The following is an 11,683-nucleotide window of genomic DNA, read 5'->3' on the forward strand; positions in this document are numbered from 1 at the left end:
GTATCATGAGGACAAAAGTATATTGTGCAGATAGAATAGCACAAGGCCTTCTCAGTGGTGGATGGTTGATGGTTTGACATCTGATTTTTTTTATTAAGAGACTGTACTGTATATGGACTATTGAATTCTTTTTGTGCTGGACTTTTTTACAATTTATTTTTAGCAATATGATTTTGATAGCGGTTTCATAGGTTGTGCTACAGTACATTTATTGTTTGGGTGTATTTCATATCTGCCTGGAATTCAACTTTAAAGGTATCACTTTTTTACAATCCTGTCTTTTTTGTCCCTTTGAACACAATTCATTTCCTAATTAGGCTAAATCTGTGATTTAAATGATAAGAACAAGAGCATACATATATTTTTGCATAGCTGTGCCCATAATCCTAAAATGTTTTTTTGTTTTCTTTTATTAATTTTAAGAAGGCCGCTTTCAGGGGCAAAGTACACAAAATGCCATCTCCCCACAGTTATTTTCTTTAGCATTTTCATGAAAGCCTCTTTCATTTCATTGTTACGTATACTGTATATAAAGGGATTTAACAAGGGAGCCACAATCATGTACATGACAGACACAGCTCTGTCGTGCTTTAGATTGTACATTGATTTAGGTTTGAGATACACAAAAAAGATGGAACCATACAATATAATAACAACAATGAGGTGAGATGTGCATGTTGAAAAGGCTTTCTTCCTCCCAACAGATGACTGAATTTTGAAAATGGATGTAATGATGTATACGTAAGAGATCACTATTAACAAAACTGTACTTGCAACAAGTTAGCTACCTAATGCAAAAACCACCAATTAGTTAACCCGAGTGTCAGTGCCAGTCAGTTTTAGTAAAGGTGGAACATCACAAAAGAAGGGGCTTACATTAGACCTACAGAAAAGCAAACTGAATGTAAGTGGTGTACGTTACATAACTGAGCACCCCCAGAAGGTACGTATGACCCAGCTACAAGTAAACTGCAAGCGACTTTATTCCTAATCCTACTATATAATAATGGATGACATATAGCACTATATCGATCATAGGTCATGCTTGTAAGTACATAACACTCGGCACCACCAAATAACGTACCACCAAACAGCTGTGTGGCACAACCAGAGAAGGAAATGGACTTGTCTTACGATAGTAAAACACACAACATTTTGGGTGATGTGTCAGTTACATAGCACATTTCTAGAAAGGAAAAGTTGGCAAGAAAAAATTCATGGGGGTCTGGAGGTTTGAACTCAGCTTGTTGGCAAGAATTATAGACATGTTTCCAAGTACAGTGATGATATAGATGAATAAGAATAAAATGAAAAGATAAAATATATTAGCAGGGTTCTCTGATAGGCTTACAAGGAAGAAATCTGTAACTCTGATCCTGTTGACTTTGTACATATTAGTTTAGAGAAAAATAAATTATTATGTTAGTAAAAAGCTCAGAAGATATAGATTAAGCTGCTCATAAATAGCTGAATAAAAGCAAGAGATGTCCCCAGTTTCGAGCACCTTATCTTGACCATTTCTGATCTGCTAGAAAAAGACTATGGGGGAGATTTCCTAAACTCAGTGCACACAAAATCTGGTGTAGCTCTGCATAGTAACCAATCAGCTTCCAGGTTTTATTGTCAAAGCTTAAATGAACGAGCTGAAGTTAGAAGCTGATTGGTTACTGTGCACAACTGCACCATATTCTGTGCACCAGTTTTAGTAAATCTCACCTAATAACCTCCTTAAGCAGTTGGAGGTACTTGTAATGGCACAGGGAAATTTTCCAAGGGAGATCTTTAAGGACCTATGCACATGTACTGTTTTGGCAAGTCAATTGAAATGCTTGCTAACAAGTCAGTTGTCATTAAAGCGATACTAAAGGTTCTTTTTTTTGTAAAGTAACAAACATGTTATACTTACCTGCTGTGTGCAGTGGTTTTGCACAGAGCAGCCTGGATCCTCCTCTTCTCAGGTCCCCTGCAGGCTCTCCTGGCTCCTCCTTTCTGTTGGGTGCCCCCACGGCAAGCACCTTGCTATAGGGCACCCATTGTTCCGTGTGTCCATTCACACTCCGCCCCCTTTCTCTCCTCATTGGCTGACTGGCTATGATTGACAGCAGCGGGAGCCAATGGCTCCTGCTTGCTGTCTAACCCAAAGAGGAGGCAGAGACCCGGGAGAGCCGAGGCTGTTGTGTACATCGATGGATTGTGATGGGGCTTGGGTAAGTATTGGGAGGTATGGGGGCACTGCTGCACACAGAAGGTTTTTTACCTTCATGTGTAAAAAACCTTGAACCTTTACAAATGGTTTAAGTTAATTGAAATTAAATTGTATTTAAATTTGTTGGCAAATCAAATAAAAATACAACTTAGAAAAACATCAAATGCAGGTGAGAAGGAGGTCAATTGTTAAATGAATTGTCAAATGAACCTGTGAAGGTCATATGAATTCCAAACTGATTTCACATTCAACTTGCTAAGTAGAAATGAATGAGATGCAAATTGATGTTGTAACTAACGTAAAATGAGCCCTAATATAATAAATTGAGGATTCACAACATATAGTCTTGCCTGTCCAGTTTCTGCTCAAATGCGTTTCACCTCATAAAGGGCTGATGGGAACTAGAGGTACAAGGAAAGAGACATGTATGGAGCGGCACAGTTACTATAAATTTTGCTTGCAAGCTAAATGAATCTGAATGCAACTTGCATTTCTCCTTCAAAGCAAACATCAGGCAGCACCCATAGTACTCTGTGCATTGGGCTCTCTAGGCTAATGTGAGAATAAATGGATTTATTTCTGCCTGCCAATTTTTTTAGAGCAATATTTGCATGTTTATAACAGAAGTCTCTAAACTGCAGCCACTTGCTTGCCTTTATCTGGCCCTTGGAGCACTATTCTTGCCACTGCTATGGGGGACTTTCCCCCACTGAACTCAAACAGTGGGGCCTAGTTCCTGCCACTTTCACCATTGATGGAGCATTAACCCTCCCATTGATAAGATAATAGGGCACTATTCCTCCAACTAATACCAATGATGGAGCACTATTCTTCCAACTAATACCAATGATGGGGCACTATTCCTCCAATTAATACCAATGATGGGGCACTATTCTTCCAACTAATTCCAATGATGGGGCAATATTCTTCCAACTAATACCAATAATGGGGCAATATTCTTCCAACTAATACCAATGATGGGACACTATTCCTCCTCCTATTGACAATAGATGTAACTGTTTTAACCACAAAGCCTGAGACATTGTCTACTTTCACTGATGTTGAGAAATGTTTGCAATCTGGCACATATAAAGTCTCGACAGTAAACTGGCCCTTTGTTTAGAAAGTTTGGAGACCTTGGTTTATAGCTAGTCTAAATATAACTGTCCTTACTAAATAAAGAACTCCTATTCTCCTTAGTAAGGTATTGATCTGTACATAAAAAAAATCTTTTTTTTGTCAGGTAAATCTGAGCTAACTGTAAATAGACATTCAAATCACTTTACAACTATAGGCTACTTTCCACATGTTTAAAGAATGTCTAATTCCAAAAACAAAAATATAATACATTGTAGATTAGCAGTCCTTAGTTATGGTGGCTACATTTGATTTTTTTTAATTCGGGCTAAGAGCATTGAGGTGATTAGAACTTGGATAGGGTAAGGAGGGGGTATAGGATGCCCAAGGGCACCGAAATCTGAGGACAACGTGATGAACTAACCACTTGCCCCTCTGAGGATTTACCCCCCTTCATGACCAGGTCATTTTTTGCATTACAGCGTTGCGTTACTTTAACTGACAATTGCGTGGTCATGCAATGCTGCACCCAAATGAAATTTATGTCCTTTTTTTCCCATGAATTAAGTTTTCTTTCTGTGTTATCTGATCCCCTCTGTGTTTTTAATTTTTTGAGCAAACAAAAAAAATAGGCCGACAATTTTGAGAAAAAAACTGTATTTTTTACTTTTTGCTAGTAAACATGTCCAGTAAGAAAAAAAAATCAAATTTTGTCATAAATTTAGGCCAAAATGCATTCTGCTACATGTCTTTGCTAAACAAAATCCCTATATGTGTAAATTAATTGATTTACGTGAAAATTATAGCATTTACAAATGGCGGCATAGATAATGGGATTTTTTTTTCCACTAGTGATGGCAGCGATCAGCGACTTTTAGCAGGACTGAGAGGGAATTAACTTGGGGTCACTAACATCTCCAGTAACACCATTACAGTGATCAGTGCTAAAAAAAAGCACTAATACTGTACTAATGGCACTTGGCAGGAAGGGGTAATGTGAGGGTTGACCAAAGGGTTAACTGTGTACTGTGTGTGTTTTACTAGGGGGCGGGGGTGTGCTTCACTCTAAGCACATTGATCGGTATGGCTGTACTGTACACAGCCATCCAGAGCAGTGTGCTTGAGCTGACCGGGAGGAAGATTGTTTGTAAACAAAACAATCTTCCTCCCTGTTGAAGATGCTCGGTAATCACCGGGCGCCGGCAGGTAATTACCTTTCGGGACTCGCGATTGACATCTGCGGCTGCAAATGGAGGTGTGGGTATGGTGTTCGCGCACCTCATACCTGGAAATGCAAAATTACGTATATATATACGAGATCCCGAGCACAGGTGCCGCCCAGTAGCAGTATATCTGCTATAGGGCGGTCCTTAAGCGGTTAAACCTATGATTGCCATGCAAGTCACTCGAATGCAACGCGGTAATACAGCAATTAGAGGTTTAAATCAGGTGAGAGGACTCAACACTGTGCCTAGTGATTTTTGACTTCTCCCATGTTGTTCAGGTTGATATCCTGAGGAGATTGAGGAGAATGGCATAATAATTGCTCTATAAATTGCTTATACTCATACTTTCCTTTGTTTCTGGACAATGTTTGAGATATTTCAGAATTTCTTTCTTTTTCCCTGTTATTGTAACATTTAAAGATATAATAAAACAATATTAAATGGAAAAAAAAGAAAAAGGAAAAAGATTAACCGAGATGGAGATATTTTCAAAAGTGGAGTAAGCCAATTTGATCCTAAAAATATGTCCAACAAAATGTTTATACTGAACTTCGATCACAAAATACCTCCATGAAACAACATTAAAAATAGACGAAGACATGCTAAAATGCAGCCAAAATTTTTATTTAATTTTAGGCTGAGTGGGAAGTGGTTAGAATCCCTGCCAGGTTTAGATTGCGTTCTATGTCCCCTCTCTCTCTGTTTGACCTTGTGATCCTTGTTTTTAGACATTTTAGAAAATTCCCCTCACTTTGTGTTTCTGCTTAACCAAGGCAAGAAATAGGGCAACATGCTTCTGGAACAAGAAGACACAGGCAACAATATAAAAGCAAATAAATGTGTTATACCTTTTACATTGTATAAAACGTGTTATTGTCTGTGTCCCCACTTGAGAGATTTCTCACCACTTTCTGCTCATTTAACACTCTTGGACAGGAATTGAGGGAACATTTCCATTATGGGTCCATTGCAATAAAAGCACAACAGATTTTCAAAACAAAAGAAAATAACACTTTACCTAGAGTTGGGCTTCTCTGTTCTGTCTGACATAGCTGACTTTATATTATTTCATGACAAATTCTAATAGATAGGCCTTGAGGGTCTGTGGCTAGGTTGGCAATCAATTGCTGAAGATGAGGACTGCACCTATAACAGTACATATGACATCTGTGCTTCTTCAGTCACTTGGCCTCTGGAAGGTTTTACCCCCTTTATGACCAGGCCATTTTTTTGCTATTCAGCACTGTGCTACTTTAACTGGGAATTGCATGGTCATGTATCACTGTACGCAAATTAAATTTATATAATTATTTTTCACACAAGAGAGAGCTTTCTTTTGGTGGTATTTAAACCAAGTATTTTTATTTTTTTATTAATTAAATAAAAAAAAGACAGAATATTTTGAAAAGAAAACAATATTTTCTTCTTTATTTTTTTTCTTTCTTCTGTTATAAAACATGACCAATAAAAAATTAAAAAAATAAAAAGTTTTCATAAATTTAGGCCAAAAATGTATTCTGCTACATGACTTGAATAAAAAGACTGGGAGGATCACTAACTGACACTGACGTCGCTAGTGACGCTAATGCACTGATCAGTGATAATACTGTACACTGACACTGTACTAATGACACTGGTTGGGAATGGGTTAACATCCAGGGACAATAAATGGGTTAACTGTGTGCTTGATACATGTAATTTTTGCTGCTTTTACTTATTAATTTGGTTGTTTTTTCTCCCGGTTTTTCAGGGAGAAGAAACAGCCAGATCACTGTTCACTGTACACAGAGTTCTGTTTGTTTGTAAACACAGAACTCTGTGTGTGATTGAACAAAGCCGATCAGCAGATTTCAGCCAAAATTATTGGCTGAAATCTGCTGCCAAACTCGTGCGGTGTCCGATCACAGCATAGGTCAGCAAGGAGTACCTGGAAGCAAGCCAGCAACATACATGTACATTGCCTTGCCTGCACATGCTGCCTGCTTGCAATAAATTTATTGTGAGCGGTCAGCAAATGGTTAAACACAATAGTAGCTCTTGTATTTGAAAATGCAGATATATCATTTGTAACCTCAGCTGTAGTGTTGAGCTGTCCCATTTTACAGAAATTAACCATTTAGCTTAAAGCGTATTACCTAAAGTAATTTAAAGTAATCACAGTGATTTTGTGGGGGTAGTGGACAGTGTCAGTAGGGAGTGAACAGGGAGCACTAGTATATATTGGGCTATCATTAGATTGGGATGAATAAACAGAACCTATACCCCCTTATATCGGAAGGAAGGGAATGGATGGAAAGAAAGAAAGAAAGAAAGAAAGAAAGAAAGAAAAGGAAGGGAATAGATGGAGGGAGGAAGAAAGGGGATGGGAAGGAAGGTAGGGAAGGAAGGAAGGAGGGAGGGAACAGATGGAGGAAGGAAGGAAAGAAGGAAGGAAAGAGGGGTGGGAGGAAAGAATGAAGGGAGGGGATGGAGGAAGGTAGGGAAGGAAGGAAAGAAAATGGATGGACAAAGTAATGAAGGTAAAGGAGGCAAGCAAGGAAGGAAGGAAGGGGAGGAAAGGAATGGGAGGGAAGGAAGGAATGGGAGGTAAAGAAAGAAGGAAGGAAAGGGAGGGAGGGAAGGAAGGAAAGGGAGGGAGGGAGGGATGGAAGGAAGGAAGGAAGGAAGGAAGGAAGGAAGGAAGGAAGGAAGGAAGGAAGGAAGGAAGGAAGGAAGAAATGATTGAAGGATGAGGGAGGGAAGGAAAAAATTAAGGAAGGGGATAGAGGAAGGAATGAAGGTAAGGAAAAATGGGAGGAAGGGAATGGAGGAAGGAAGGAAAGAAGAAAATGAATGGAGGAAGGAATGAAGGAAGGGGAGGGAAGGAAGGAGGGAAGGGAGGAACGAAGGAAGAAAAAGGAGGGAAGGAAGGAAGGAAGGAAGGAAGGGAAGAAGGGGAGGGAGGGAGAGCGAAAGGAAGGGAGAGAGAGAGGGCAGGAAAAAAGGAAAGAATGAAGGGAGGGGATGGAGGAAGGAAGAAAAGAGAGGGAGGGAATGGATGGAGGAAGGAAGGAAATGGATGGAGGAAGGAATGAAGGAAGGGGAGGGAAGGAAGGAAGAAAAGGGAGGGAGGGAGTGGATGAAGGAAAGAAGGGAGGGAAGGAAGAAAAGGGAGGGAAGGAAGGAATGGATGGAGGAAGGAAGGAATGAAAGAAGGATGGAATGAAGGAAATGAAAGGAGGGATGGGAGGAGAGCATGAAAGGAGGGGAGGGAGGAAAGAATGAAGGGAGGGGATGGAGGAAAGAAGAAAAGGGAGGGAGGGAATGGAAGGAAGGAAGGAAGGAATGGGAGAGAGGGAGGGATAGAGGGAGGGGGGATAGAGAGAGATAGAGGGGGAGGGAGGGATTGAGGGAGAGAGAAAGGGAGGGAGAGAGGGTGAGAGAGAGGGGGGGTAGGGAGAGGGAAAGGGGGGGAGAGCGAGAGAGAGAGGGGAAGGGAAAAAGGAATGAAGGAAATGAAAGGAGGGATAGGAGGAAAGAATGAAAGGAGGGGAGGGATGAAAGACTGAAGGGAGGGGATGGAGGAAGGAAGAAAAGGAAGGGAGGGAATGAATGTAGGAAGGAAGTAAGGAATGGATGGGAGAGAGAGAGAGGGAGGGAGAGCGAGAGAGGAGGGAGAGAGAAAGAGAGAGAGGAGGGAGGGGAGAGAGAGGGAGGGGGAGTGAGTGAGAGAGAGGGGGGTAGGGGATGAAGAGGGAGGGAGGGAGGGGGAGATAGAGAGGGAGGGAAAGAGAGGGGGGGTGAGAGGAAGGGGGAGAGGGGGAGAGGGGGGAGGGAGAGAGAGAAGGGGGGTGAGAGTGGGAGGGAGGGAGGGAGGGAGAGAGAGAGGGGGGAGAGAGAGGGGGGAGTGAGTGAGAGGGGGAGGGGGAGAGCTACAGAGGGAGAAAGAGAGGGGGAGGGAGAGAGAGAACATTCAGAAGCATCACGGAGCTGCCGGCTGATCTGGACAGGGGAGGCAGAGCAGATCCTCTCTCCTCTGCTCTGCCGTGGAGGATGGGGGGTGGGGCTGGACACTGTCAGAGAAGACGAGGCATCAGAGACCTGTGGGGCGGGGGATGAGGTGCACAGAGGGGGGGCCCAGGAGGGAAATCCGATGCAGAGTCAGTGATGATAGGTGCAGTGGAGGGACAGTGACAGCACCAATCTCCCTGCATGGATTTCAACAAGGCAGCTGGAAGCCTCCCCTCCCGTCACCCGACTCACTCTACCACCACAGTGACAGGTGACCTACTTCTGGGTCAGGATCTGAGATTGCCTCCTCCTCCCCTCCCCACACTGTCACTGGACAGTGATCCTCTCATAAGCCCCCTACTGACCCTGCGCCCTCGGGCAATGCCCGAATGGTCAGTCCGCCCCTGGAGAGGTGTGTGTTACAGCGCTGAGCACACCCATAAGGTATGACCCAAGTAAAAGTAATCTACAAGCAATTTTGTTCATAATACTATTATATAATAATGGGTGACATATATCATTATACCGATCATAGGCCATGCTTGTAAGTAAGTAACACTCGGAGGAACCACCCAACAACAAACCACCAAAGAGTTGTGTGGCACAACCATACAGAGAGACTGACTTGTCTTGTGATAGTAATACAGACAGCATTTTGGGTGATGTACCGCTTACGTAGCAAATCTCCAGTAGAGAAAAGTTGGCAAGAAAAAATACATGGGTGTCTGAAGGTTTAAGCTCAGCATGTAGGCAAGAATTATAGACATGTTTCCAAGTACAGTGATGATGTAGATCAATAATAATAGAATGAAAAGGTAACATTTCATTGCTGGGTTCTCAGACAGTCTTACAAGGATGAAATTGGTGACTGTTGTCCTGTTGACTTCATGCATATTGGTCTGGAGAGAAAAATAAATTCCAAAAAAGGTCAGCATGTGCGAATTGAGGTACCTATAAGCCTGCTCAATAAAAGTGTATAAAATTTCTGATTTCAAGCATCACATGTGACTGTTGCTGCTTCTGATATACTGGAGGAAGACGATGAGCATGTTAGGCAGCTGGAGGTACTGCTTTTTACACAGGGAAATTTTCTAACCTAATGAAATATCACAATGAAATTGGAGGCAATCCTTTACTCTCCTGTAGAGAAGAGGGAAAGATCCAAACTATACAATATGACCCAAATTTTCTGGATATCTAACCATCACACCTACCTACAATATTTGGTCAACAGTTTGAGGACATCCCTTCAAACTATTGAGATAAAGTATTCCCAGTGAAGGACCTCTTCTGACTCAGAATGACTGTGTCTTTGTGCATGTTTTGAAGTTTGAAGTGCGGAGGAAGGTGAGCGGTGTGCAATGTCCTGACCTCAACCCCACTAAACACCATTGTAATGAATTGGAAAGCAAACTGCTTGCCAGGTTTTCTTGTCAAACATCAGATCAAACTGTACAGTATGATATCTCAGCAACCAAAGTGTTATCTCATGATATGCTATAATTATCATAACACTATATAGTATCATCTCATTGCCAATACTGCCAACATTTTTATTTTACTGTTATTTAACTTACTATTCTCCTCGATCCCCTCATGTTTTGCATTGTATTGGTATTGTTCTGTCACATGTTCTGTCCCCCTTTGTAATGTACAGAGCTGAGCGAACCATTGGCGCTTTATAAATACTGTATAATAATATTCTTGTGGAACATACTTGTATGCAGTATGTTTTCCTTGCATTGTAAAACTTTATAATCTTTAAATAAAAGAATGTATAAAAAACATCAGATCAACATTTATATTCTACTCATATCTACAGCCGGCATCTTATACACTCATCAGCCACTTTATTCGGTACATCTGTTCAATTGCTTGGTAACAAAAATTGCTAATCAGCCAATCACATGGCAGCAACTCAACGCATTTAGGCATCTAGATGTACTGAAAACGACTTGCTGAAGTTCAAACCAAGCATCAGAGTGGGGAAAAAAGGGGATTTAGGTAACTGTGAACATGGCATGGTTGTTGGTGCCAGACGGGCTGACCTGAGTATTTAAAAAACTGCTGATCTACTGGAATTTTCACACACAACCATCTCTGGTGGTCGCATGAAAAAGGGGAGGAACAGAGAAGAAAGGATCAAACAGCCTTTTTACACAATGCAGAGGATTAACCCCTTAGGCTGCATTCATATGTGAGCATTTTGTAGTGTGAAGCTCAACGCTCCAAAACATTTAGGAGAGATGATTCACATCAAGTCGCCTGTAGCAGCACACCTGAAGCTCAAAAAAGTTTTGGAGCTACTTTTGTAGCTCAGTTTGGGCAGATGTGCACGTTTTTCAGCGCGTTTTCATTCCAATTGAAAAGAGTAGAAACATGCGTTTGTGTGTGTTTGTGTACGCAGTTTGTGTGATTTTCTGATCAAATGAAAAAATGTCAAATAAAAAATAGTATTAGTAAATGAAAAAATAAATGTAAAATAAATATAAATACACATATGTATAAAAAATAATGATTAATAAATCATACATAAATAAATAATAACTAACTAACCCCTAACCTTAAAAAATTAAATAAATGATTATTATTATTATTATTATTATTATTAATAATAGTAAACACACAAACAAAAAAATATTATCAATAACAACAATAATAATAATAAAAAATTATTGTTTTTATTATTTTATTACTTTTTTAGGTTTTGGGGTTAAGGTTATGGGTTATTTATTATTAATATACTAATTTACTATTACAAGTATTTATTTATGATTATTTTTATTTATGTATTTATTTTCCATTTATTTATTCATTTTATTTGTATTATTATTATTATAACAATAAATAAATACATAAATAATGAGAAAATAATAAGTAAAATACTATAAATAAAATAAATAATAATAAAATAATAAATAAAATACTAATCTCAACCCAAACCCAATCCTAACCCTAACCTAACCTTAGCTAACCCCTTACTCTAACAAAAAACAAAATAATAAAAAATGAATAATAATAATAATAATAGTAATAATAAAAACTAAAGCTGATGGAAAAACTAAAAAAGAAAAACCTAGCAACAAATGATGTAACAAATTATATTTCTATTGGCTAATAAGAAACACCAAAGTTCATAAACGCCTAAAAAATGCGCAAAAAATGGCAAAACGCAACAAAGATG

General features: G+C 39.9%; 1 pseudogene; it reads right to left on the reverse strand.

The window, feature by feature from the left end:
- Nucleotides 1–318: 318 nt before the first annotated feature.
- On the reverse strand, nucleotides 319–9,392 carry LOC149452858 (olfactory receptor 5AR1-like; annotated as a pseudogene).
- Nucleotides 9,393–11,683: the final 2,291 nt, after the last annotated feature.

The sequence above is a fragment of the Staurois parvus genome, unplaced genomic scaffold (genome assembly GCF_062004578.1).
Source record: "Staurois parvus isolate SC_StPar_1 unplaced genomic scaffold, SC_StPar_1.0 ptg000458l, whole genome shotgun sequence".
NCBI classification, from domain to species: Eukaryota; Metazoa; Chordata; class Amphibia; order Anura; family Ranidae; genus Staurois; species Staurois parvus.